The 27,654-nt window shown below is 41.7% G+C and overlaps 1 protein-coding gene across 7 annotated transcripts in view; it reads left to right on the top strand.

Moving 5' to 3' along the window:
- Positions 1–27,654, top strand: part of PITPNM3 (PITPNM family member 3) — a 347,956-nt gene that overhangs the window by 106,171 nt on the left and 214,131 nt on the right. The window contains exon 1 of one of the 7 annotated variants that reach the window (XM_074974519.1): positions 21,978–22,050. The exons of the other annotated variants lie outside the window; for them this stretch is intronic. The gene's annotated coding sequence lies outside the window, so the exon portion shown is untranslated. Of the gene's footprint in view, positions 1–21,977; positions 22,051–27,654 lie in introns of those variants that run through there. 7 annotated transcript variants of the gene reach the window in all.

The following is a 27,654-nucleotide window of genomic DNA, read 5'->3' as shown; positions in this document are numbered from 1 at the left end:
GAATCTGTTTCCATGACTCTCAAATGAAACTTTCTCACATCATATGGAATCACAGAAGATAGAAATGGGCTCCCAGTAAAGTTACAGCTATAGCTCAGGCAAGGTTTTGATGATGATCTCTGCAATTTCATCCAGAGGGACACGTCTATGTCCTCCCCCTTCATTTATTTGTAAGCGCAGTCTATAGAACAAAATGTTCTTATTCCTGGTCTCTGCATAGTATTAGTATTATGTAGTGCTAATGAGAGCACTCTGTTTAGGGTCTTTTCTGACTCTCAGAAAAGTACATAGTGTTGCAGGTTTCTTCTGTGCTTCTGTAAATTAGACTTAAAATATTTACTTGGCTGTTCTATAGGGCCTTCCATCTGCAAATCTTCAAGTAGTTTACAAATAATTAATGGATTATGTCCCACAACACCCCTGAAAGGTAGATAAATATTATTTACCCCCTTTTATATATGGGTAAACTGAGGCACAGACTGATGTGTGACTTGCCTGAGGTCACACTGCACATCGCTGCCAGAGCTGGGGATAGAATTCAGATCTCCTGGCATAGAGCTGTGCTTTAGTTGCACAACTATTAAAAAGAAATCTGAGGGTTATTAATCAAGAACTGGTTTTTGCATTTTTCAGAAGATAAATGGCTTGACAAACAGATTGCAGTTGAAAGAGCACGCAGTTGCTTTTTCCTCATGGGTGGTGGTGATGATTGTTATGCATTGGGTGGGTTAGTGCCACTGGATATAAATCTGAGAGAATATTTAATATACGTGGACATCAGTTGCCTAATGACCTTGTGTACCTCAGTGTTATTCCCCTCCCTCTTTTTCCTCGTTTAATACCAGTACTTAGGCACAAAAGGATGGCTATGAGAGGAGTTTCAGCCTTTAGTCTATATGATACAACTAGAAATTTAGACCGAGCCTGTAAGCATGGCAGCTCAGCCACTCACTCTGTTTGTTTTTTTAAAATGTGAATCACCCCATCGGGCACCTCTTTAAAATCTGCTGTGTGTGTGGGGAGACACCCTGGTAACTCGTAAACAGTAAATTAGTTGAAATCTCCATTCTACAAAAAAGCATTTGCATTTTGCCCTTTAGGTTACCGGACTTGAGCTCGCTTGGCTCCTCAGGTGGAATGTTTTCTGTAAGGAAGAGCCCTGCACGGTTGCAGTATTTTGTACAGAGGTTAACTACAAGATCTCAACTGCTGCAGTGGGACATTGTACAGAGCAGGTCACTGCTAGCATATGAAAAACCAACTCAAGTGACTAAAACATTCCTCAGCGTAATAGCTGCATGAGGTGGGACCAAAGCAATTTGCATTGTGCAAAGCAGTAGGAACGCTATATGTTAGGCAGAGTAGATGATTTCTCTTATGGCTCACTGTGATGCGTTTCCTCTTTCCCCATGCTTTGTCCAGTGACAAACAAGAGTGGCAGGGTTAGCTAAAAAGCTACAGCCAAGTTGACAGAAATTTGCATGCACACTTCCACACAATCCACTTTGGGCCTGACTCCGAGCCCGTTAAAATCAATTGAAGTTCCAGTGATTTCAGTCTTCAATGTGCTTTGGATCATGCCCTTAGCTACTGAAGTTGAGGTATGTTCATACATGAAACTTTGTACCCATGCCAACCTGACCTGCATGGTGGTTGGTATGCATCTACCCAAGCTGCGTTATGCATGTTTGAATATTTGGCCCTAAAAGCATGAAAGATCTTGGTGCTTCTTGGAAGTGGCATGTTTTCTTAGCCAGAGTGATTTTGCTAACTTGGAAAAACATTTTTCCAACTAGAGTGTTGACTTGGTGCTTTCATGAGTATACGCGGCTGACTTTTTGGCAGTATATGAGTAATGTAGTGGATCAGAGCTGTACCAGCAACAATCATGTTTAAACAAGGTTGTTGCTAGAAAAATATTAGCCATAAAATCCCTGTACATATTTGTCAGGGAAACCATGCTAACAGTTGTGTTAGAACATGATTAAAAGAGTGCTGCAGGGTACTTGGGTGGGTGGCTTGTATAGCTCAGGCTGTTGAGGATGGATTTTAGAAGGAATAATTCCTGACTAATGCAGATTTCAGAGCAGGGAAAGTCTTATCCCATAAGGAAATGGAAAACAATCAAAATGTGTATCTCAAACTTTTCTCAAATATATATTTGAGATATATTTTCTCAAATCTCTCTTCCCACGAGCTCACTAACGCAAAGAAGGAGTTATTTCTTGGGACAGAGTGATGTGGATGAAAGAGGAAGAGGAGGATTCTGAATGTTCAGTGGAAGTGTAGGGCCAGATCTTCCGCTGATGTATATCAGCATAGTTCTGTTGATGTAAATGATGATATGCCAATTCAAACCAGCTGAGGGACCTGACCTATATTGTTTAACTGTGTGTATTTTTTTCACTTATAGGTGAGGAGAGTGTAAAAATACACATTTAACTGTCAAAAGAGTGAGCCTGATTTACTACTTATGTTGGCACCACTGTAGCGTTTTAGGTGTAGACGAGCCCTAAGAGAAGAATCGCCAGGCTTCCTGCATAGCTTTTAACAGTTGAAAATGACTTATTGACTTTCCTGAATGTGCTATTTTCACCTAGCATATTTTTGCGGCGATAGGTTTTCCCTTAGTAGGTCTTTCCTTTTAGTGCACCGAAAACACATGGTTTATTTTTCAGTGGTTTCATTTTAAGTCTAAATAGGCTCAGCCGAGGAATGTGATACCAATTAAGCAGAAGATAAATCACAGGAGTGATGCTCAATCCATGTAGCAATGGATGTGGCCATCTGAGATTTGAACTTGAGACCCAGTCTCACTATGCTTCCATAATCCATATCTATTAAGCACCATTAACCTAAGGAAGAGCAAGGCTGTCTGGAGTTGCAGTTGTATTTTCAGAATAAAAGTAACAGAGACTGGCACATCCAAGAAGTTGTTTCAGTGCTATTGTGTTGGAGCCAACTGCACCGGCATAAAAGGATAGGAGGAAATAGGATAGTTATTTAGTGCTAGAAATAAGGGGAAAGCACTTTTTTAAGAGGTGTCAAGAACTTATTTGACTTTCCCTGGAAATAAATAATCTTATATGAAATATACATGTACAGTTGCGTTTAAAAGTTCTATTTCAATGTTTGGATTTTAAAAACCCATGACAAGGGAGCATATTTTTTTGTGTGTGCATGAGATCTTTGATTTCCAGGGAAATCAAATAAGTTCTCTTTAAAAATTCTTCCCTTTTTGCTGGCACTAAATAGGATATGTTATTTCCTCCTACCATTTTATGCTGATGCATAATACAGTGGTGCTGCTGCTTTTTCCCTGTGTGCCAGTCTTGGATAATTTTACTCTGCAAATACAACTGCAACTCCAGGTAGCCTTGCTCTTCCTTAGGTTCATGGTGCAGAAGCTAATCTCCATATGTGAGATTTTCTGTATAGCATTCTGTAATGGTTGGGTAACCCATCCTTAGTGTGGCTCTCTGTCTCCCTCAAGTGGAAGGGCCATCTGAAGCTTTAAGAGGCAGTTATGGCCTTTGAGCTCACACATGCGGGACTTTTAGCTTGGGCAATAGACGCTCATCGTTTTAGACCCAGAAGTCACTGGTTCATTGCCTGCTGCTGACAACCTCCACAGGGGTGTCATGTTATGCTTGCTTCATGCTCCTTAGGTCTGTGGCCGTAATAGTCTTTGCACAGAATTGGTAGCTGCACTTTCTCCATGCCTGTATGAACATGGATGCTGGCAGAGACACGATCTCGTCTCTCTGCTTTGAGGTCAGCAGTCAGTGCATCATGCAGCAACTGTCTCAAGATGGGGCATTTCAATATACCTTTTAAAATAAACCTATTTGTAAATACTTGGCAGATACTTAGACACTGATGTGATGGGGCCATACGAGCACCTAGATGTTCAGTTTGGCTTAGCTACAGTTACTTTTCATTGTCAATTTGAGAGGAGACCGAGGCTATGTTTATACTGCAGTCAGGGACTGTAACTGCAGCATGTGTAAACATACCCCACCCCAGCAGCCTTTAACCCAGCTTGGGTACCAGAGCAGTGCAGCCATGGCAGTCCAGGCTTCCAAACAGGCCGTACAAATCTTCCTGGGTCCTTTGATAATTATTCGATCAGCTAGCCTGCACTGAAGTCCATGGTGTCGTGGCTTCACTGCTGTTGGTACCCGAGCTGGGTACCGTAAGCTAGCTCGAGTGTGTCGACATGTTCTGCAATCGCACTCCCGGTTGCAGTGCAGTCAAATCTACAGTTAAACACACACGTGCCTAGATGACTATTCCTGGAAAGCCATTGCTAGATTGACACACTTGCCTCAGTTACAGAATCTGGCAAGATGACCTGGATTCACAGCATGGTAGAAGCTTACATCCAGTGTGACAGGCTTCTGGGAGAGGAGCCCATAGAGAAATTGTATTGCAGTCCTCTCATTTCCTTACAAAAACCTCCCTCTTTCAGTTGGAAACCTCTGCCTTTGGAGAAGAGGGGAGGGGGACATCACTGGTGTGAGATCCTGTTCCTTAACCCTGCATAGCTTCTTTGATTTTGCTTATGACACCCGTTTAGCTAAATGATGTCTCTTCCTGTTATACACATCTCCTATGAGCAGATGCATTCATTTCCCCCACAGCTTGCGTACAGGTCCCATTAGCTGCTCTTTTGTAAAGTTAATGACTCTGCACAATACTTTGATTAGTAGTACATTACCATGAAAATGGAAGCAGTATGCAGCCTAAAGACAAGGAAATATATATTTTTTGAGAAGTATGGATTCAGAATACCAAAGACGAAAATCACTGGTATCCTATAGCAGGTGCAATTCATACCAGGCAGTCTGGGCATAGGGTCATTACACATATTGAATCTCTTTCCCCGAGTTAAGTATCCTCACACCTTCTTGTCAACTATCTAAATGGGCCATCTTGATTATCACTACAAAAGTTTTTTTTCTCTTACTGATAATAGCTCATCTTAATTAATTAGCCTCTCACAGTTTGTATCGCAACTTCCACCTTCTCTGTATGTATACATATATCTTCTTACTATATGTTCCATTTTATGCATCCAATGAAGTGGGCTGTAGCCCACAAAAGCTTATGCTCTAATAAATGTGATGAAACACTGGAATGTGTTACCTAGGGAGGTGGTAGAATCTCCTTCCTTAGAAGTTTTTAAGGTCAGGCTTGACAAAGCCCTGGCTGGGATGATTTAATTGGGGATTGGTCCTGCTTTGAGCAGGGGTTGGACTAGATGACCTCCTGAGGTCCCTTCCAACCCTGATATTCTATGATTCTATGTGTTAGTCTCTAAGGTGCCACAAGTACTCCTGTTCTTTTTGCGGATACAGACTAACACCGCTGCTACTCTGAAACCTGGGCATAGGGTCATAGGGCTACAGACAGATTTTGAGTGCACAGCTTGAGGTGCCTGATCATGGGACGGTGGGAACCCCGCATTGCGAGAAAATCAGGCCTTTCTAAGGGGTGTTAGCGCATAGGACACCCAAATACAAACACATCCAAAAAATCACTAGCCACCTTTGAAAAGCTTGGACCGCTTTCTTAAAGTTGTATGGTGTTTATATATAGGTATGACAGCCACCATCTTGGCTGACACCAGGGATTCAACCGTGGACCTCTCGTGCTAAAAGCAAGAGTCTCAAGAGCCTGAGCTAAAGAATCAGCCTCTGTAGCTGTGGCTGTAACAGACTCTCATCTTCTGTGGAGTGGATACGCAGGGGGACATGTAACACAAACTGACTAGTCGCTGCATAGGTAACCCATAGCCAATAGGTCCCCTAGGCAGCTATGAAAATCTTAACCAATATCCTTTTGTAACTGGCAGGTGTCGCTGACAGTTGAACTGAAACAAAGAAGGCCCAGGTTAGTGGATTCAGATGGCATCAAACAGGGTTTTGTAATCAACTAAAGGTGAAATCATTTCATACCAATGTACAAAGCTCTAATTGGACCCAGCACAGGACATACTGTTCAGTTTGGGATAGCTTACAAGATAAAGCAGGATGTGCATATCCTGGGGAAGGTCCAGAGCAGGACCACCAAACTGATTAAAGATAGAGGGTCTTGAATAAGTTGGTGATAACTGAATTGTGTAACTATAATGGTGCCATACACTGTAGATACTGCAGTGGCTGGCACCCTATAAATAAACGAGAGAGAGAGGTGGAATTTAGATAGGTCATCTCATCCAAGGACACCCAAGCTCTAGAATGGAGAAGAGGGAAGCTACGTGAGTGGGAGGTCTCATTTTCATATAGAAATGCCAAGACAGGCTCATAGAAACATATGTAAGGATCTTTTTGAACTAAGCAGCAACAGGGTTGGAGGGTGGGGACCGAGGGAGAAGCATGCGGACACTGTGAAAATGTAATAAGAATGAACATCCAGCTCTTAGGATTGGGTGGGCATATCCCATGATATCCATCCCCTGCAGTTGCCGTGGGTTTGGCGATGGGAAGACCTCTGTCCTTGTGATCAGCTTCTATTTATGATTGATGTCATTGATGTGCTAGAATTCAGGTTATGCAACCTGAAAAAAACATTTCAAATCTGTCACTGTCCCAGTTCAAACCACTCTCTCCAGAGCTGATGGAAAGAGGTCCAGACTGCCACACACTGCGAGGGCTACTGGCTTGTCTCCTTCAGCCCAGGAAAGACTAACCCCAGGCCCAAAGTCTGTTCAGGCCCTTCCTTCAGGGCACCGGTCTTCTAACACAATAAAACAGTTCCACATATAAACCTGGGCTCTCCTCCTGACTTGGGGTCTTCTGCAGGGGCACAGTGGTCTTTCCCCTGGTGTGTCTTTCTGTTGTGTCGGGTCCTGGCACAGGATCCATTTAACTTTCTGCAGCTCTTCTGTAAGTGAACTCTTTCAGGCCTTGATAAGAATCATCTGACCCCTTCCCAGCTGGGTCTGAATGTGTCTTCTAGGCTTAATTGCTTGTTTGGGGGAGGGGGAAGGCTCTCCCTCCAAACTGGGTTGGCTGCAGGCCCCCCCAGTCTTAAAGGGACAGAACACTCTCTGTTACACAAGGCCACAGCCTCAGAGCAGATCCACTTATTGTGTCAAACCTTTGAATGGGTTGTTTCTGCTGTTTGTAGTAGAGACAGGCGCTTCATTATACTTGTTGTTTAAAATTGCTTTTGGTTAAGCCTACGGCCAAAGTTGAAAAGGAGAGGGGGTTCTGATGCTGCACTGGAAAGAGAATACCTCGAGTGATGTTGATGAATCGGGAGCTAGGTATTGGTTCTGAATACACATACAACTGGTGTTTCATTCCCTAAAAGCCAAAGGCCTTTGGTTGGGCATCATTTCTACTATGAGCTTCCATAACTTTTTATGATTAGAAGGATAGTAATGAGTTTTTTAAAAAGTCCTTGAATGTCTCGAATTTCTGCTTTTGAGTCATCCTCAAAAGGTTACTATTAGTGTTCTTTGCCCTTAGCGCTTCTTGCAGTAACATCAGCTGCTGATAGATTCTTTCAGAGAGTTGACAAAGGAATAAGTTGAAGTGAGATTGAAGTATCTAGAGGGTGAGAGAAGTAGTTAGAATTGCTCGTGTACAGAACATACCCTTTTAGCTGGGAGCAGCACTCAGGCTCATTTATCATGGCCGGGGGAAGCAGAAACATATTTTTCAATCTCCTGGCCTTGGTACAGTATACAGAGCCACAGAGTAGTGAATAAATGAAGTGTCCTTTCAAACACTATTGTGACACAGCTAAAGCAAGTGTGTGTGTGTGTGTGTGTGTGTGTGTGTGTGTGTGTATGGAAAGGTTGTAGAAACAGCAAAAACATATTTTGCAGCTTAAATGAAAGCTATTCACTGGTGGTTGCCTTTCATTTCCACACACACATTCTGGTGAGTAAAAAGAAATGGTGATTGCTATTGGTACTGCGGTAGTAACTAAGGACTCTGTTATACACCAGTCTGGCATTGTGTTAGGCCCTGTACAAACACCATAGCGAAGAGATAGACGGTTCCTACCCCAAGGAGCTTACAATCTAAGGTGATACAAACGATGAATACGGCATATAGATGGGGAGCACAAGATACTGATGAAACTAAAGCGGTCAGCGTGAAATGTAGTGGTCACACTTTGCTGTGAACTTTCCAAAACAGAGCGTGTGTGTGTGTGTGCGTGCGCAAGCATGCACATGGGGAGTGGGGTAGAGTAGGGTCGGGGGGAGATTTTCAAAAGCACAAATGGGAGTTAGTCACCCAACTCCCGTTGGCTCTCCGTTGGCTTTGGGTGCCTTGGTGCCTGTATAAATTCCCCTGGTGTGTATTACCGGCACGTGTACAGAAAGAACTTGTGTTTTGTTTTTTTTTTTCTTTTGCACAGCTCTAATCAGCAACTGACCTCAGGGTGGCACGGGTGAGTACAGTGATCTATGGCTGCTGTTACACCCCTGCCTCATCTTCATCGGTTGCAATGAGGCAGGAGAGCAACCTTCATGGGGCTGCTACTCCCTTTCCTGCATGGGTGGTGGGTAGAACCGTGGCTCCACCTCTCCCAGTGCACTTGTTAGCATAGTTATCGTGTTGGTGCAGGTTGCTTCTTTCCCATTGGAGCAAGGGGGAGCCAGAGGCCAGAGTGTAATTCTGATACATGCTGATTCCTGGTCTGCTAATGGGGCCAGCACCTCTCTACAGGTTGCTTCTTACTCAGAGCTTGTGGCAAGTCAGGGGAGCAGGAATTGGCATGGTCTGTTCATAGAATAAGTGGAAAGTAACTGTGAACCAGATTTTTAAAGGTACTTGGGCACATAAAAGTGTAGATAAGCACCCAGTGGGATTTTCAAAAGCACCTTCGTGCAGTGTGAGTTAGGCATGTCTGAAAATCCCATTAGGCACTTATCTGCATCTATAGGTGCCCAAATACTTCTAAACTTCTGGGGCTACATGCCTTGGTCACAGAGGGTGAAATTTTCTTCTGTGCACAGAGCCAGCTCAGGTCCTATGTACCACTGATGTCCCATGTAAAGTAGAAGGTTGAAATAGTATGGCTATCTTAGGGAAATTCTGGACATTCCCCTCAAAAACACCAAGATTTGAAGGATAATTTCAAGGCTCTTGTACTGTTCTCTTAGCTAATGAGGTGATGCCAACTAAACCCCACCCTCTACCCCCACAAACACATGCACTCTTTTAATTCAGATTTTTTTTAACCAAGTAAATCTATATTTAGACCCTCCCAATGCAATACAGAATTTTAGATGCAAACTCTTCCAGAAGCCTATGATCTTGGCAGAGTGGCTTCAAACTAGATAGTTATAGACAAATATCTTGGGAGCTAAAGGTATTGATGCAGAGAGAGGCTAAAAAATGTTAGCGTGACCTGCATATTGAATAATCTTGTTCTCTTTCTGCCTTTCCCTCCCACTCTGGGATTTTTCACTGAAGTAGAGTAGTTATTTTAGGAAAATTATAGCTTGGGCAGCCACAACAAGCAAAGGTGCAGTGGATAAATTATATTTAATGCCTATCAGTAGCAACAACTGAAGGGAATCATGAAGGACAAATGTCCATTTACTGTTCATAATTTGCCATTGTTTAAAGCGCTCGTAAAGTTCCTCGGTGCTCTACTACTTTGGGCTTGGTGCACGACTGTGCTTTGAGTTCTGCACAAGTGAATGGTTCTACATTACCAATTTCCTCATTCATCATGGCTTGGAAAAACTGCATTGAGCCGTGGCTGGATGGCAAGGGGAGAACTCGAGCTTCTGAAGAACGCTGCTAAACCAGGAGTTGTCTGGCACTTGCTGCTCAGTGCCACAGCGAAGCATATAAATGGAATGCTGTTTTTGCCTTTGGGCAGCCCCATAAGTCATTCTGCCTCAAGTTGTTCTGTTAAAAGAACCAAATGGCTTATATAAACTAAGCAGCAACACAGCAAAAGTGGAAGAGAACAATTATTGTGCTACTCACCCATTTTTCCTGGTGTGTTTTATTAGCGGGACGAAGACTGTATTGAGTTTGAAATCCTTTAATAGGTTACTTGGGCCTCAGTTATAAGGCCTGTGACATTTAGGGGAGTATGAACCCCGCATGAGCTATCCATGTTGCCAGAGCTTGTGTGGGGTGGAGAGCAACCACCAGCCTCTTATGGGTGGAGAACAGGTAGGCAGGGGCGGGGTTTGGCAGAGTGCAGAGTCATCAGTAAGCTGTGGTGAGATTTAGGAAGCACTTAGGAATGGGTTTAAGCACATTCCTACTTGGGAAAGCACTTCAGTGTGTGCTGAAGTCCCACTGATATCACATATTCCTAAGTAGAAATGGGCTTAAGCATATGCTTAAGTGCTTTACTAATTGGGGCTGTGATGGCACTTGCCACAGAAATGATCATATGATAACAAACTGTGCAGTCAAACACCTAGGGTTATGACTTTCCTACAGGAATAGATGGACACAGGAGCTGGTCTGGGAGGAAGCACCTATACGCTATTGTAATCCTCAGAAATAGGGGAGATCTGAGAACAAAAAAATTTAAGATGTGAGAATAAACACCATGTGACAGATGTGTAGTCACATTGCTTAATACACTGCTGGAAAGCACTCAGATACTACAGTCATGAGCATGGGATAAGAACCTACAGAGAGTAGAATAGAATGCACAATGTTTCTTTAATGAACATGCTTTACTAGGATGCCTTTTAATCCTAGAAATCCTCTTTAGATGATAGTCGTCATTGTGATTCTTCTTTCTTATAGATTCATAGATATTTAGGTCAGAAGGGACCATTATGATCATCTAGTCTGACCTCCTGCACAACGCAGGCCACAGAATTTCACCCACCCACTCCTGCAAAAAACCTCTCACCTATGTCTATGCTATTGAAGTCCTCAAATCATAGTTTAAAGACTTCAGGGAGCAGAGAATCCTCCAGCAAGTGACCCATGCCCCATGCTACAGAGGAAGGTGAAAAACCTCCAGGGCCTCTTCCAATCTGCACTGGAGGAAAATTCCTTCCCGACCCCAAATATGGCGATCAGCTAAACCCTGAGCATATGGGCAAGATTCATCAGCCAGATACTACAGAAAATTCTTTCCTGGGTAACTCAGATTCCATCCCATCTAATATCCCATCACAGGCCATTGGGCCTATTTACCATGAATATTTAATGACCAAAATCATGTTATCCCATCATACCATCTCCTCCATAAACTTATCGAGTTAAATCTTAAAGCCAGATAGATCTTTTGCCCCCACTGCTTCCCTTGGAAGGCTGTTCCAAAACTTCACTCCTCTGATGGTTAGAAACCTTCGTCTAATTTCTAGTCTAAATTTCCTGGTGGCCAGTTTATATCCATTTGTTCTTGTGTCCACATTGGTACTGAGCTTAAATAATTCCTCTCCCTCTCCGGTATTTACTGATATTTACTGGTATTTGCTGATACCTAATGCTCTGTGTGATTAGTTATCCTGGAATGATGAGTGCAATAATAATGAATGTTATACAAATCCCATGACGACTGGTGATCTTTGCCATTAGAACATATTGATTAAAATGTGGCATGTTTATCGCTCTAAATTTTGTATGGTTTATAATACAGTCACATGAAATCATACCTAAAGCATAATTTGACCTTTCCAGCAGGGGATCAAACCATTGGCATGATAGAAAATTGGTCAACACAGTACCCCTGGAGTTGCCTCTGAAATAAATAATTATGGAAGTTGCTAGAGCTCTTTGTATACAAGAAATAAGCTTGATGCGGAAAGGAGCATGTGAATTATGAACATGAACCTGGGAATTAACATCTAGACTTGTTTACACACTAGGAGTTCTCTGACCTTGCCAGCTCTGACTATGAAGTGCCCATTGAAGTCAGTGTGAGTTCATCTGAAGGGAGCTGACAGGATCAGGCCCAGTACATTACTTCATACTATCATTGTGACAGCAGTATAGATGGCACTAAAATTATTTTTTAACAGGAGATGCTTCAGAGCAAGTGATTTTATGCAAACCTTTTAAAGTAATATTTTGTTGTTAAATTTCAAAGAGAACCCACAAAATGACAAAACAAAGGGATAAATGTGCAGTTAATTATTCCATTGAGCACATACCAGTAATGCTATATTGTCGTCATACTTTTATAGAAGCTGATTAAATTACTTTCAGAATCTTATTTGACACAGACTGTTTAGGGTCTTTTTTTTTTTCCTTTCTTCCCTGCTGCAAAATAATCCTCGTTAGTTGGAAATCAAGCTGTGTAATTTAGAAAACAAGAAAAGCCTTTTACGGAAGGGTATAATTCAGTTTGTTTCAGTTTTCAAGCTGTACCTTAGGCAATTAGTTACAGATCTCCAAAAGAATAAATTCATTTTCAAGTACCTTGAAATATTTAGAACGCTTGTAGAATTTGTTGACAATACAGTAGCTTGCTCCAGTGTCCCTGGATATTTTAAAATAGAAATACGTATCCCCAAGCAAGCTGTGTTGAAAACAAAACAAAAAAAAGCATAGTTTGACAATCCTCTGAAAACTTGGTGAGGAATCGTGTTTTATAATGGGAAAGCGCAGATATAAGAGAAGGACAATGCATCAGCTCACAATCTCAGTATGTAGAGGATGGTATGCCAGGGTATGATTTGTGCCAGCTGCACAGTAATGTTCCATGTGGACTGTGCTGTAGCTGCTCTCCACAACTTTCAGTGTGCTGTAGCAATGTCCACCTGAGACACCGTGACCCCCAATCTCTTTTCAGGGTTACCGCTTCCCAGGATTCAGTCCCCCTCCTATTTAACGTTCTTTGTTCCTCGAAGTGTGACTTGACTTGACCATATTGAAATGCATATAATTTGCTTGTGCCCAGCTTACCAAACAATGCCGGGATAACTCTGTATCTGTGACCTGTCTACTTCGTTATTTATCACTCCTCCAATCTTTGTGTTGCCGGGAAACTACCAGTAATGGTTTTGTTTTCTTCTAGGTCATTGATAGAAATGTTAAATAGCGTAGGACCCACTAGAAACATACCTGCTCTATCATGATTCCTCATTTACAACTACATTTTGAGACCTATGAGTTCCCCAGTTTTTAATCTATTTAATGTGTGCCATATTGATTTTGTATCATTCTAGTTCACTAATCAAGGTGTCATGTAGTTTGATAAGATCTATTTTCTATAAACCCATGTTGATGGCGTAAGGTATTAGTCCTCTTTCATTCTTTTTTTAATTGAGTTCCCTATCAGTGTTCCGTTATTTTGCCCTGGATTATTGATAGGCTGACAGACCTGTAATTACCTGGGTCATCCCATTTTTACCCTTTTAAAAATATTAGCACAATATTAGCTTTCTTCCAGTCCTCTGGCACTTCCATGATGTTCCCAGACTTACTGAAAATCAATGTCAACAGTTGCAGGAATCCTCCAAAATTACCTGTAGAGCTGGTGGGAAACTTTCCAGTTGAACTTTTTTCCATCAGAAAATGCCAGTTTGTCAAAAGCAACATTTTTTGCAGAAACATGTAGATTTTGATTAAAAAATCTTAGTTTTGATAGAAAAGTTGGGGGAAAAGAAGTGTTTCAATAAGGTTGAAACAAAACATTTCAGTTTTTCATTTTGACACAACTTTTCACTTCAATTTAAAAAAAAATTATTATACAATATAATAAAGTCAAAACTGGAAGGAAACATTTTGATTTCATACAAATGAAATGTTTCAGTCCACCCAAAATGAAATGTAAGTGTTTAGTGGGAATCTTCCATTTTTTTGCTTTTGTTTGGTTTCAGAATGGAATCTTTTTTTTCAGACCTGTGGCATTCCCCACAAAATGGAAAATCCAGTTCTTGCCCAGCTCTAATGACCTATTTTCAGAAGATATTTGGGGTCAAGAAACTAAACCCACTGCCTTCCATTGGCTGCTTTTGAGTGGAAGTGGTAACTCCCATTTGGTAATCACAGAGCCCTTATTGATTTTTCTTTATGGTATGTCCCTTCAATAGCTTCTTTTCCATTAATATACAGTACTGTATCAGTGGCCTGATAGCTCTGTATGGTAATATCTCAAGTTGCACACATAACTTTTACCTCTTCAGTACCAGCCGGAGGCTATAGACTCTGAACCAAACTTAGTTGTCTGATGTGCAAGCACGGATCCCATTGAAGAAAAAGTGGAATTGTATGCACATAACTGAGGGTAGAACTGGGCTCCAGGTCCCATCTCGGCTTCTTAGTTTCCTTGGTTACACATCTTAACGTATATGCTCGTTTTGTCTAGAGCGTTTCCACACTGGTGTGCATTTGTGGCCTGAGCCAAAGTCATTAAGTCAATGGAAAGATTCCCACTGACTTCAAAGGGCTTTGGTTTGGGGCATTAGGTGAGAAAACTATGTACTGTATATACTCGTTCATAAGCCGAATATTTTTGGTAAAAAAAAAGTGACGCATCAAAGAGCGGGGGTCGGCTTATAAACCGGTCTACACCAAAATTTGATGATTTTAAACTCTATGGAATCATTGAATTGAATATCTAATATATTGTCGTTTTGTTTACCTGGAGCATCTGCAGGCACGGAGCCCCTCAGTTGCGTGTGGCTGCGGTTTGCTGTTCCCAGCCAATGGGAGCTGCGGGAGGTGGCGCCACTTCCCGCAGCTCCCATTGGCTGGCAATGGTAAACCGCGGCCACTGTGAGCTGAGGGGCTCCGTGCCTGTGAACGCTTCAGGTAAACAAAACATCCAGGCCTGCTAGCAGCTTACCCTAACGGGCCAGGAGCCAAAGTTTGCCAACCCCTGAAATATAGGATCGGCTTATGAAAGGGTCATACAGTTTTTGCTATTTTTACCTAACCATCTTCGGAGATCGGCTTATAAACTAACAGGCTAATTAACGAGTATATATGGTACTTCAAAATGTTATTGATATTGAGACAATAAATTGGGTGGAAATTACCATTTTTCTGTGCCATTACAAAGGCTGAAACAAGGATTTCCAAAGCAGTCTAAAGGCAGTTAAGCTCCTTTGAAAATCGTAACCTAGATTCTTGAATAACTGGAAAAAAGAAAAGGAGTACTTGTGGCACCTTAGAGACTAACCAGTTTATTTGAGCATGAGCTTTCGTGAGCTACAGCTCATCGGATGCATAGCATATTGTGGAAACTGCAGAAGACATTATATACACACAGAGACCATGAAACAAAACTTCCTCCCACCCCACTGTCCTGCTCGTAACAGCTTATCTAAAGTGATCATCAAGGGAGGGCCATTTCCAGCACAAATCCAGGTTTTCTCACCCTTCCCCCCGCCCCCCCCACAGACACACATACAAACTCACTCTCCTGCTGGTAATAGCCCATCCCTCTTTGAAACCTCTCTTTATAATACGCATGATAATCAAGGTGGGTCATTTCCAGCACTAATCCAGGTTTTCTCACCACCGCCACCCCCCTCCCCCACACACACATCCCCCTTCCAAAAACCACACACACAAACTCATTCTCCTGCTGGCAATAGCTCATCTTACAATGTGCACAGCAATAATCCAAGTTTAACCAGAACGTCTTGGGGGGGGGGGGGGTTAGGCTACCTTGCATAATGACTTAGCCACTCCCAGTCTCTATTCAAGCCCAAATTAATAGTATCCAATTTGCAAATGAATTCCAATTCAGCAGTTTCTCGCTGGAGTCTGGATGTGCAGGTGAACGAGCCTCTGATAGTGTGGCTGATGTTATTAGGCCCTGTGATGGTGTTCCCTGAATAGATATGTGGGCACAGTTGGCAACGGGCTTTGTTGCAAGGATAGGTTCCTGGGTTAGTGGTTCTGTTGTGTGGTATGTGGTTGTTGGTGAGTATTCGCTTCAGGTTGGGGGGCTGTCTGTAGGCAAGGACTGGCCTTTCACCCAAGATTTGTGAGAGTGTTGGGTCATCCTTCAGGATAGGTTGTAGATCCTTAATAATGCGTTGGAGGGGTTTTAGTTGGGGGCTGAAGGTGACGGCTAGTGGCGTTCTGTTATTTTCTTTGTTAGGCCTGTCCTGTAGTAGGTGACTTCTGGGAAGTCACATCCACCAATGTGATATATGCCATCATGTGCCAGCAATGCCCCTCTGCCATGTACATTGGTCAAACTGGACAGTCTCTACGTAAAAGAATAAATGGACACAAATCAGATGTTAAGAATTATAACATTCATAAACCAGTCGGAGAACACTTCAATCTCTCTGATCACGCAATCACAGACATGAGGGTCGCTATCTTAAAGCAAAAAAACTTCAAATCCAGACTCCAGCGAGAAACTGCTGAATTGGAATTCATTTGCAAATTGGATACTATTAATTTTACTATTAATAAGTGAGTTTGTATGTGTGTCTGTGGGGGGGGCGGGGGGAAGGGTGAGAAAACCTGGATTTGTGCTGGAAATGGCCCTCCCTTGATGATCACTTTAGATAAGCTGTTACGAGCAGGACAGTGGGGTGGGAGGAAGTTTTGTTTCATGGTCTCTGTGTGTATATAATGTCTTCTGCAGTTTCCACAATATGCTATGCATCCGATGAAGTGAGCTGTAGCTCACGAAAGCTCATGCTCAAATAAACTGGTTAGTCTCTAAGGTGCCACAAGTACTCCTTTTCTTTTTTCTTTTTACGAATACAGACTAACACGGCTATTACTCTGAAACCTTGAATAACTGGGTTATTTTTATGTCAGTATAAGAAGCTGCATTAATATGAGACATCACACCATATTCAGTAATGTCATCTTCTTTATGCAGCATAGCGAATATACAAGGTCCTGTGTACCAGTCTACATATGTTTTTATATTCACAACAGAAAAAATTCTTAGGACTTCTACAGTTGCTGGTCTGCTTGCTTTTCCGGGCTTCTGTCTCTGGGCAAACTGTCTGCTTTCCAGGCCCTTTGTCTCATCTTCTAAGGAACTTTTCCTGTCTCTGTGTTTAGACTCCTATTTTCATAAACGGAGGATTGACTTCTCTCCCATGCAGAGATGCTTCTACGTCCCAAAATAACTTTGGGGCTGACACTGCATCATCCTCTTGTCTCTCACAGCAGTGCCTCAAAGTGATCCATCAGTGGCTGTGAATCTTGGCTGCATAATCTCATGGCAGAGATCCACGTTGCCTGGGGAATTAATTCTTTGCTGCAGTCATTGTCTCTCTCTTAGTTATACTTCAAAAGTCCCAGCTCTGTGTCTCCTCCCCATAGCTGCCAGGTATTTGTCTCCTCTTCAATCCTTTCCCATAGTTATATGCTTTCCTCTCTCTGCTCGAGACCCTCTTCTAATCTTGCTGCTGGACTTGCTACGTGAGTCACCTTTTGCCACTGCCATCATATATCGTTCCTACTGAGGTGCTGCGTGTGCAGCAGCACCCCCTGGCTTGAAGTAGTAATAACCACATATATGCTTGCCACTTTTAGCGCCCCTCACCCCCCCATAAAAATTGTTCAACTCCCCTGCTTCCTTCAAATACTCCCAACAGATCCTGGATGTGAATCCCTCTTCCATGGGTGGTGGGTGAACCCCCTCTCCCCTTCGGGGAGGCTATCCTTCCAACTCTGTCCCTTCTGCCTGAGGGTCTCCCCTTCCTCCGGTAGCCAGAGCCAAGAATCCCTCCCCCGCAGGCCGCCAGGTGGCCCGAGCCACTCCTGGCTGCTGGTGGCCGAGCTTCAGGCTGCCAGCTGGAGTTGAGCCCCTGCTGGCTTCAGGGTAGAGGGGGAGCAAGGGAGGGGCCTCGGGGCAGAATGTGGGTGGGGCCATGGCCTAGGCTAGGCCTCCCTTGGCCTCTGATGCCCAGGCCCTCTTCCCCTTTTGTTTCACTTCTTGAGCAAAGAGCTGATTTACTCATTGCAACTGCTTCTTCAAAATGTCTCTGTCACCGTGCCTCCATGGGTCACAACTGAGAATACCAAATTCAGGACAAACCCCTGAGAAATAGGACAGACACACCCCAAAACTGGTGGTTATTCTCCCGTAAGATATACCAAACCAGCAACAAAAATAAACTTCTGTTTCACCACACTGGCTAGCAAGAAGTCAGAAAAGTAGTTTCCTTAGGTATTCCAGTCCTTGTATCACCACCAAAAACACTAGACTTAAAGATGAGTGGTTTTTTAAAAACCAGTTTAATCAAATAAAATGTTCTTCTGATCCCAAAGGACCAGCCACACACCCAGGTCAATATACAACTCAGATCGTATCCAATAATCACACTGTTGCCAATTTTTTAGTATCTAAAATCTAAAGGTTCATTTATAAAAAGAAAGAAAGGTGAGAGTTAAAAATTGGTTAAAGGAATCAAATATGTACAACAATTGCAAAGTTCTTGGTTCAGGCTTGTAGCAGTGATGGAATAAACTGCTGGCTTGTTAAGTCTCTGGTTGCTTCCAAATCCTTGGAAGGTCCTCAGTCCTTTGGTTAGAATGCTCCCATTACTACAAGTTCCTCATAGTCCAGAGGTTTGAGCAGGAAAGAGGCAAAATGCAGATGTTTCCAGAGCCTTTTATAGCTTCTGCCATGTGGAGGGAAATCCATTGTTTCAAACAAAGCCCTCAGCACAGCTAGTGAAAAATTACAGGTAGCAAGATGGTGTTTGGAGTCACATGGGCAAGTCACATGTCCATGCATGATTTCAATTAGTCACAGGAGAGGCCATTACCTACACTTCAGCTGGAATGTTCACAGGAAAGTTCATTCAGTGTAGATGGGCACCTTCCGTTGTGAGCTAAGTATTCTTTTGATGGGCCACTTAATTTGAATAGTCCCTTCAAGATATGCAGGCAAAATACCTTGTGAGTGTTACCACAGGAGCAAACATATTTGAAATACAAGGATAGAGCCAATTCTCATAACTACAAATAACATAATCATATTCAGCAAATCATAACCTTTCCATAGACACCTTACTTGACATTATTTGTACAAGATTTGTTGCAATTATATAACAGTGGTAGCAACAATGATCTACATGGTCATATTTAATCCGGCAACTTCCCAGTCTCCTGGCAAGCCTTAAAGAGACAGCACTTGGGACACTTGTCACACATAAGAATCTCAAACTATTATGTTGAAGTGTGTGTGACATTTGCCCCAAAAGCTCTTCTCCTTGGGAGCACTGCTCCTTTCATTAACATTTCAGGTTGAGAACTTTCACATTTTTCATGAACTTCAGTTAGTGTTCCAGAAGGTGGTTTTAGGAGCAAGATGATTCTTCTTTGTATTATCGTAATGCTTAAAGGCACCAACTGAAATCCAGGTCCAGGATACCATCTATGTTTTGATTGTTGGTTGCGGGGACAGAATCACCTTACCGCCTTTCCTCTAATTTTTAGGTAACTCCGTGTTCGTGTTTTTAAGGTAGAGGTGGAAGGGGTAAACTGATACCAGTCCCAGTATGGATCCTGCCATGTATGTAAATGGCATTCGCTTTAGTTAGACTTTTCCTGAAATGTTGATAGGTTATGTTGCAGTGATGCTGCATGAGTCTCTTAATGCCAAGGGATAAATCTTCGCCATCCTGGAGGATGATTATTTTTTCCAGATAATGAGTTACTTTGTATTATTGGAACCAATTTCTATAAATACAACATTTTTGTTTCATTTTACGTTAGTTCTTGAGTCTTAAGAAAGAAGAAAATGGTAAAACTCCCAATGTATGTTTGTCGCATAATTACAGACAGCACATGCCACATGAGGATTTGTGTTTATCAGGTGCAGTCTGGTCTCCCATAGTTAGCTATATAAATGAAAGCCGGTACAGCATCTTTCATCAGACGGTGGCTTTAACACTGGAATTGAGCTGCTCCATAGCAACTAAAATACACCGTGACAATAACAGTTTCAATATTTTGATGCTAAAAGATCTAAAATTAAAAATATTTTTACAGTTCATCAGTGAGCAGCGCAGTGAGTTTACACAGACAATAGTCACTTTATCTATTCTTGGATGGTATAACACGCACATCCCATTCAATTTAGTGCAGATGATGTTAACGTATTGATAATTTATATAGCACCATCAGTCTACACAACGCACCACAAACCTAAGGGGTGGATGCATTCCCTGCCCTGAAGAGCTTACAATTGCTTAAAAGAACCTGATGACTGACTGGAGCTACTAGACTATTGATGGGGAAAACTATCCAATCAAACAAATGGAAAGACTTCTACGTTTTTGAAAGTTGCTAGTGATTTTAAAGTGCCTAACTTTTTGGGTGCCCAATTGGAGGCACCTTTTAAAGATGGCTGGTTTTCAGGAAGTGCTGAGCACCCGCCTACTGAAAACCAAGCTCATTGAAAGTGTTTCTAGACGGGCATCCAAAAAGCGGAGTTCTCAAAAATCTCACTACTGATTTTTGAACATTGTCTCAGTCAGTTCCAGGCTCCAACAAGGCCAGCTTGCCTCCCTACGCAAGCATCAAGTAGTGTTTCCCTTATGTCAGTCAAACCCTTGAAGCAGCATTTGTCTTTTCTTTGTGTCACCTCTGTCAAACTCTTTGTGGTTCCACACTATGGAATGTAGAGGGTGAAGTGCCGGGCCCTTTAAAGTCAATGGAAGTTCTGCCACTGACTTCAGGAGGCCAGTGATCTCACCAAGAATCTCTAGAGACCTGTCTCACCTTATGGCAGTGGCTGCTTCCGGCTGAATGTTGGATTGGTTACGACCATATATGTATTGTGCTAGAATTCACATGTGTCAGATGATGAGCCCTTATCTCCTGAATCCTAGTCTGGTGCCTTAATCGCAAGGCCATCTTTCCCAATCCCTCATTCTTATTTAAGGAAATCGCCTTTAAAATAGTATCTTCTTGAGCAAGTTCATCTGCTGCGGATGCCGCTTATTCCCCACTGACTCAGCTGTTTGAGGCATGATTATTTCCAAAGCCACCAGTTGTGAGCTGTGGTTAGGCTGGCATTTGTGTGTTGGCTTATTTTATTTAAATGCCTGGCGGCAATCCGAGGCATATTGTGTAAACTTCTCTGCAATCATTGGTCCATATTATGAGCTATGCTTATAGCTTGCTCTTGCTATTGTGCCACTCATTTTGGATGTTTCATGCATGGCAAGGAACTCTTAGACCTGGAGACAAAAGGTCTAAGGGGTAATGCAAAGATCACAGTGCCAGGAACTTGTTCAGGGAGAGGCATGGGTGGTTGTGTGGCTAAAGTACAAGACTAGGATGTCTGGGTGCTGTTTCCAAATTTGCTACAGATTTCTATGGAACTATGAAAGTTCTAAGTGGTGGTGGTGCTCATGTTGTGTATTTATACAACCTTTTAGAGAAAACGATAGCTTATTGTTGGGTTACATCAGAATTCTGTACTGTTCTGCATAATCAATAGGAAAAATAATGTAGAGGACTATGTATATTTGGTCTTCGGGCAGTATCTGTTGCTTTTGTGTGAAGAACTATCCTGATTATAATTTAAATTTCAGTGTTTGGGATTTTAATTTGTGGGTGGGGGGGTGGCAGGTGTTCTAATTTTTTTTTTAAATTCTCCCATATTATTCCACTGTGATAGAACCACAGTTGGCTTGAGTAACTGATACAAGAATAGTGTAAATCGAAGACTAAAATTACAGATGTTTATATATAGACTAGACCTCATATCTCTGTATAAAAGTGGGTTATAAACATTACCCTCTCCTTTTTGTTTTGTTTGTACAACCCCTACCACAGTGGAGTCCTGGGTTCTAGTCCCAGATCTGCCACTGATGTTCTGAATAAGTAAAGGAAAACAGGGAACTTTAATATCTATGTGACTATTCTTGGGGTTCCTACATTGGCAAAATTCCTATTGACATTAGTGGGCGTTTTGCCTATGTTATGACTGAAGGAACTGATCCATAATTTCATTCAAGATTAACGATGGTTTCAAATAAAGGTGTATAATAATTGGCAGTAAAACACACAAGCAAATTTTCTTTTTAAAAACCCTGCAGGCTGCTACTTGGATTTTTCTGCTGGCTTTGAGAACCAACATCAGATGTTTTTTTAACACCAACAGAGTTTTTGCCATTGGCTCCATCAGGACTGCAATTTTATCCTTTTGGTATGTATAACCAACCTAAACCTCAGAGCTAAAGCAGATCATAAGATGCCCAAAGTATGTGTGCATCCATCTAAAAGAAGAAGGAAATAAAAGTCAAGCATCGATGAGTATAACTCTAATAAAATATTTCATTGAACTCTTGAAAATTCTTGTGCCCTAAATAATACAGAATCTGGCCAGGATTGCTAATAGCACATGTTTCTCTAGCATTTATTGCTTTCTCTTTATTCTCTGTCGGTAGTATCGACCCAGTTTTGTCTCATCTGTCTAGTCATTTTCTTTCTTGATGCCCATAGCTATAGTACCAGGGCAACTGTTGTTAGTGAGCCCACTGAAGTCAATGGAAAGACCTCAAAAACCTTTAGATCTCAGGCCCTATATTAGTACGGGTACATCTACACCTAAAATGCTAAAACTGTCTGTTCCTCTCTAAGCGCTTCAGTGTAGATACTCACTGCAGCAATGGGAGGGATTTTCTCATCGCAAGAATTCTTCCGTTGACCTGGCACTGTCTACACTGGGCGTGAAGTCCACATAGCTAGGTCTAGGTGTGGATCTTTCACACTCAAGATATAGCTATACTCATGTAAGTTTTCAGTGTGGAGCATCAATATTTGCTCCTGTTAGATTAATACATAGAATCTTATCTTGTAACTGAGAAGGTTTCTATAAACTTGCAGTAAATGCTAATTTTTTTTTTAATTTAAGTTGCTAAATTACTTTGAGATGTAGGTTTCTTCTGTGATATTTAGATTGAACAACATAGGTGAAATCCTGACCCCCACTGAAATTAAAATGAGTATCAAAGTGGCTGTTCTATGCCTATGTAAAGGCCCTTATTTCTCAAGTTAGCGAATCCAGCATCTTTCATAAGCACTGAATTAACATGAAGAACAGGAGTACTTGTGGCACTTTAGAGACTAACAAATTTATTAGAGCATAAGCTTTCGTGGGCTACGGCCCGCTTCTTCGGATGCATAGATGAAGTGGGCTGTAGCCCACAAAAGTTTATGCTCTAATAAATGTGTTAGTCTCTAAGGTGCCACAAGTCCTCCTTTTCTTTTTGCGGATACAGACTAACACGGCTGCGACTCTGAAACCTGAATTAACATGGGAAATTTTAAATAGTTGGGAGATGTGTACGTGTTTTGCATAACTATATATTAGATATAATTGAGAGAAATTCCATAATACACCCAACTATTGCATGCTGACAGCTATATATCGGGTGCATTGCTTTTACATAGCATTTATTCAATAGCTACTTTTTAATAATCCATTGTTTAATATTGGGATTAGTCTGCTTTAGGTACGTCTGCTGAAAGAGGTGCCTCTAACAGCAAGTTCTTTTTCATAATCTGTTGTGGCGTATAGATAATTGATGACATCTGTCGCGTAATTGTTAATCCTCTAATCATAGGCTTGTAATAAGAGATTATAATTTAATTAATATTTAATAAACTGCTTCTAAGAATCAAAATTAAATGAGATATTTTAGGCCGGAATTTTCCAAGGAGCCTATAGGCATTAGGCCCTGAACTTCTATTGAAATGTAATGGCAATTCATCGCCTAACTTCTATAGGGTCCTTTGAAATCTCAACCTTCATTGAGGGGGATATTTTCAGAAGGAATAAATGGACGTTAGGAGCCGAAGTCCCACTGATTTTTTTTTTCCACCTGCCTGCCCCCTTTGTGCCTTTGAAAACGTCTCCTTTGTGTGTTTGAAACCACTGTCTTGCCACTGGTGTCTTGAGGTACTCAGCAATGTTTCCAAATTTCGAATAGAGTTTGAATTTCCACTCCTCTTATTAAAACGAAATCTCCATCTAAATGGAGGATTAAAAAGGACTTGGTGATTCCAGCATGTGGATGAGGTAGTTTCTGTGAAAGGCAGTGTGTTATTATTAGACACCAGCTTTGGGAATATGACCATGAACTGTATTTAACTAGGGAATACGCCTGTGCTCTGTCTGAGCTTACTGTGCAAAGAACACTTTAAAGGTCAGCCTAGCAACTGGTTTTTTTCAAGCTGTCAAGACATTCATCATAAAGCAAGGAGAGGAGAAACTGTGTTCGGAGACAGTTGAATGTGATCTTGGTATTTAAGGCTAAAGTGGTAAAGAAACCAACATAACATTACAGGCTGTAAAAGACTAAAATGTTGGGAAGGGGGTTAATACACCAGAATGGTTTGTTGTTGTGAAACCGTTGCAGCTAGCTTTCAAAACTGCTTCTTTACTCTACTTTACTCAGTCATTTCTACAGAAGGTTTCACTGCTCTTTTTAAATAAAAATGTTGGCCAACATTCTTCAGCTTTAGGTACGATGGTCTTAATTATTTGTACAATAGTTGCACCTGGAGGCTCAAACCAAGATCAGGGTCTCATGACATATTATGTGTATATACAGAGCCTAAGAGATGAGACAGTCTCAGCACTTCAGACCTTACAGACAGTTGGACAAAGGGTGCAAAAAACAGGCACAGAGGTGAAGTAACTTGCCCAAGGTCACCCAGCAGGTCAGTGGCAGAGCTAGGAATAGCACCTAGATCTCCTCAATTCCAGTCCAGTTCTCCATCCACTTGATTGTGTTGCATCCCAGGGATAATTTTGACCAATTCTCATTCTAAACAGAACACTACATAAACTTCTAGGGTCTGATTCTAAAATGGCAATGGAGTAGCCGTATCCCTAGAAAGAGACATGGCAGGTAGGTATGTGTTTAATATAGACTGGTAGACTGTTAGGGATAGATGTAGTCCAGGGGGCCTGCACGTATGAGCTGTTAACCCACGCAAGGACCCACATGATGATCTTTTTGATCCAGGGCATAACCTTTCTTAAAGCATGATGGAAGCTGTTATGTGCATTGGATAGAATGCGATGACTGTAACCAGATGTTCTTAAATCTAGTTTCTTTTCTGCTCTCACTAGACAGCTCTCCCTTGCCACTTCACTTTACTTTAATGATTCTAATTTATTTGTGTATTTATGGACAATGTTAAACATACAAAGACCTCTTTTCATTCAACTACTTTTGAACAACCTACATTAATTATTGTTTGAGTTCCCCAGGCAAAGATTTAATCCTGGATGAAATCTTTACTCACTTTGTAAATAATTCTGTAAGAAAGCTGTGTACATATCTCGGGGGTAGAGCAGGTTGGAAGTTTTCTGATGGAATGTTTTTCCATCCGAAAATGTGTGTTAGTTGGGAGCAAAATGTTTCCTGGAAGTGTGTAGATTTCAAAAATTTTGATTCAAGGTATGGGGGTAGGGGAATGAAAAAAGTGCCGTGAAAGGGTTGAAATGTTCCATTTTGACATTTTTAGAATAAGGTGGTTTTTATTTTTTTAAAGACTTTTTGTTTAGATTATTTTATATTATCAATTTTATTATTTTTAAAAATGCCATTGAAATGGAAACAAAATGTTTTGATCTGAAATGGTATTTTTTAAAAAGAATTTTTGTTTCATGGGAAATTTCAAAACGTCTTGATTTTTATTCCATTTTTGGAATGGAAATTTTTTTTGAAACGATGGAATTTCCCATGAAATAGGAAAACCTCATTCCTGCCCAGCTCCACTCTGATATCCACTTGGATATATAGTGTCTGATTTTTCTTGGACAAAGTATGGGCTCCATGCATGCCTACTCTCATCCTGGCCACGATTCTGTTAAGCTCTTCAGTGTATATGGAGCCAATGCAATCATCTGGAATTGAAACAAAGGGGAATAACAGACCAAAATCAGTTTAGGCTTTGAAAACTGAGGCGGATTCATTTTTACTTTTGTCAGAATTAGAGCTGTGCAGATGGTACAATACTGGAGAACCTCAAGACCCTTAATTTGCTGCAAATGACATTGAATCTGCAATGCTTTGGGTTCAGTAAGGGGAACCCTCTAAGCCCCTAGGTAGAAAACACCCATTAAAGTCCTGTTGAAATGAATGGGAGATGAGCTTTGTCACAGGCTAGTTCTTAGGGTATTAATGGCCCAAAGGTAAAGCCTCAGACTATCCTCTCTCCCAGTCAGTGATTTAATCCCCAGGAAATTCCCCGTGGCGTGGCTATTATTGCTTTATTCACATGGCAGATTCATTGTGAGATTCAATAACATTAAGGTGTCACCCCCTGCCCTCAAAGAAGAAAAAGAAATGAGAGCAAAATAATTCATTTACAATCCAGCCATAGATGAAGAGCCTGGATGCATTTAGTCCGGCTCAGTTCCTGAAGGGTTGAAGTGATCTGGTATTTTATCTAGAACCTTGGTAGTCAAACAATTGATGACTTGGCAGGTGCAGCATGTTGAAAAATGGTCCTGTTTGATACGCTGTCCTATCTTGCTTCCAGACAAGCTTCATAGGTAACATGCACTATTCTGCATTTAGGGTGTCAATTTGACCTACTGGCTTATAAACCTCAGTAATTAAGGTTTGCACAGCAAACTAGATGGGGCAGGGGAGAGAATTCATCCCCAAAGGAACTGTAGAAAGCTATTCCCCTGACCAGCACAGAGTGCAGGGGCCCAGAGGCGTTTCATGTCTACACTGCAATTAGACACCCATGGCTGGCATGTGCCAGGTGGCTCCGGCTAAGGGGCTTTTTAATTGCGGTGTAGGCGCTCAGGCTGCAGTCTCACCTTTAGGACCCTATTGGTGGCCCATGGGATTCTGTTGCAGCCCCTTTGATGCTGCTCTTCCAGGATATGGGGAACACCCAGGCTGTGCTATTCTCTAGACTATGTCATTGTGTAGGCTGCTTTGGAGTGGACAGCTGCTGTACATCTGTACTCCCTGTAAAAGGATCCTGGGCCACCTAGTTTAATTGGGATTTTCAAGAAGGCTGCAAGTATGTGTCCTATAAGAATGAAGAAGTGAAAGGGGGCCTCTGAAGGGGTCTGTTGGTCTGCCTGAGTTTTTGTGAAGTGATTATTTAATGCTGCCGGGATTTCATTTGTTGTGGTGTTAATGCTATTTGGTGTCTAAAGCCTTGGATAGGCATCTCTTCTATTTTAAAAATCTAAATAAGCGACAATCCCATGCTCTCTTCTCCTTTCACGACTCTACTCTGGTACTAATACACTCGCTTCACACTGAGCTTGTTTGAGCCGGCACAGAGACCTTCTCTGCAGCATGGAAAGCACTTTGGACCAGGGACCATGTCGTGGTATAGCCATGTCATAGTGTGTATTTATACAGCACTAAGCACACAGTCGGCTCTCACTCTATGATTAATATCAACAGCATTAGATCTTCTTTTTCAGAACTCAGTGTCAGGGTGGATTTGATTTAAATCGGGAAGACTATTTATTTAATCCTAGATTTCTACATAAAAATGCATTCTGGAATGTGCTGCTCCAACAGTTTCACTTTTGTTTCTACTGCCTGTCCCTCCCTTCTCACATTTATCTCCGGACTTCTTCTCCTTGTCCAGATCTATTCCGCCCCCAACAATCTTTTCTATTCATTGAACTTTTTGAAACTTTGCACTTTTAGAGAGAGGTAAGGGATTGACTCTGTGTACACAAATTTGCAGAGGGACAGTAGGGTTGAGGTCTGTTATTTCTCACCTCTATATATTATTTATTTATTTTAAAACATTT

Source organism: Natator depressus, chromosome 17 (genome assembly GCF_965152275.1).
Source record: "Natator depressus isolate rNatDep1 chromosome 17, rNatDep2.hap1, whole genome shotgun sequence".
NCBI lineage: Eukaryota > Metazoa > Chordata > Testudines > Cheloniidae > Natator > Natator depressus.
Note: the sequence above shows the minus strand (reverse complement) of the source record. Positions and strands in the feature narration are given on the sequence as shown.